The sequence below is a fragment of the Propithecus coquereli genome, unplaced genomic scaffold, assembly GCF_000956105.1.
Source record: "Propithecus coquereli isolate 6110/MARCELLA unplaced genomic scaffold, Pcoq_1.0 Scaffold209, whole genome shotgun sequence".
Taxonomy (NCBI): Eukaryota; Metazoa; Chordata; class Mammalia; order Primates; family Indriidae; genus Propithecus; species Propithecus coquereli.
This window is the reverse complement of record NW_012145967.1, coordinates 205818-207556: the sequence shown is the minus strand read 5'-3', so window position 1 is coordinate 207556 and position 1739 is coordinate 205818.

Below are 1739 nucleotides of genomic sequence, written 5' to 3'. Positions count from 1 at the left end.
TCATCTTATTGTTCTCAGAGTTTGTGAAAAAGTGGGAGGAGTGCATCTCCATAGCTTCAAATGGCATCCTGTTACTTCTACACCATAGAGATGTACAAAGAGAAAGACTTCTGGCCAGGACCTGAGGCAGTCCCTTATAGGCAAAGCAGAGGTACCAGAGTGCCTGTATCACTTCCAAACCCTGCCCACTGGGCTTAGACCTGGAAATAGGCCCTGGCTGTGAACAGGCAGCGTGTGAGTCAGAAGAGAAGGTAGGTGGGGGAACCCATGGAGTAGTGACTGTGCTGTGATTCTGTGTTAGAAAGTCTGGACTTTGCTTTGTCTTGCTCAGTACAACCAGGGGGAAGTACTAGGTACAAGCTGTCATTGCTGTGTGTTCTTGACTTCTGTTGTTTATGGAAAGAGTTTGACTTTGGTCATCCTTCTTACAATTCTTTATTTTTTGGCTGAAATATGCTAAGAATGAGAAATGTGCTATTTCAATACAGTGCGCTATTATTTTCATGACTGAATTCATTAAGAATCCTATCATGGTTGGGAAGTATAGTTCCTGTGAAGTTTGCACAAACAGTGATGTAAAGAGGAAAAGACATTGGGAAGAGGGCCATGGAAGAGGAGAGGGCAGAGGCAGATATCAGAGCTCTTCTCTTGTCCCCACTTCTCGGAATCAGAGAGCAGCCAATAAACCTTCCAGAACAAATCAGAAACCTTATATCTGTGCCTCCAGTTCCTGGACTTAGCCTGCACAGCTCCTGGAAGGGAGACAAACTTTCCCTATTCACTACTCTTAAGTTTATACAAACCATCTAAATGCCATTTTTTTTTTAATTTTTCAGCAAACGAAATCCTAATAGTGAATCTGGAAGTACATCTCAAAGTTATTTCAAATTTAGTGTATCCCAAACACTTCTCAAACCTCTCTGAGTCCACTCTGAAGATCTTTTCTTACACCTTGGCATCCTGGTTATAGCTTCTCAGACAGTAAAAACAGAACAAGTTGTAAGAATAAAAGATGGAATCTGATTCCTTTTTTTATTTTCACTCATTCAGATGTCATTTGATGAATAACTCTGTGCTAGGTCTGGGGAATGCAAAGATGAGAAAGACATGACCCCCTTGAATGGAAGGCAGAGTCTTCTGGAGAAATAGATAGACAACTAACTAGAATATCCCATGATTAATGCTATGATCAAGGTATACAATAAAGCAGAAAGTATGGAGTACATTTTTCTGGGCCAAAGGAAGGGGCTTACAGAAAAGAAGGTGAACACTGAGGATGCACTATTGTTTATTTTTTCCAGATGAAGAATGGCTGAGAAGTGTTTTCTAGGGAGAGGCAACATAGTTCTCAATCTTTTGTTTTGGAGGGGCTGGGGGTGAGAGATAATTCCTTGGGCAAGTATCTCTTAACCATTTGCTATTTATAAGGGAATGTCTTTACTGGAAAAATAAAATTCAATATATCTTCTGTTTTCAGGGTTCTTCTCCAGGTCAGCCCTTTGTTTTTGGATTGGAGAAATTCACTAGACAAAAAGCCTCTGTCCCTATCTCCTTAAACAAATTGGCCCATCTACTTGTCCTAGAGGTTCTGAGTGACGCTAGAAGCTCTCATGTCTCCAGGTAGTGTCCAAGCTTTCTTTACACCTAAGCAGGAGCGTAGAATTCCAGGCCTCACCTGGGAGTGTGGAGGCCCAGGTTGGTTTGATGGTGGGATGAGACTTTTCTATGCTCCATAATTT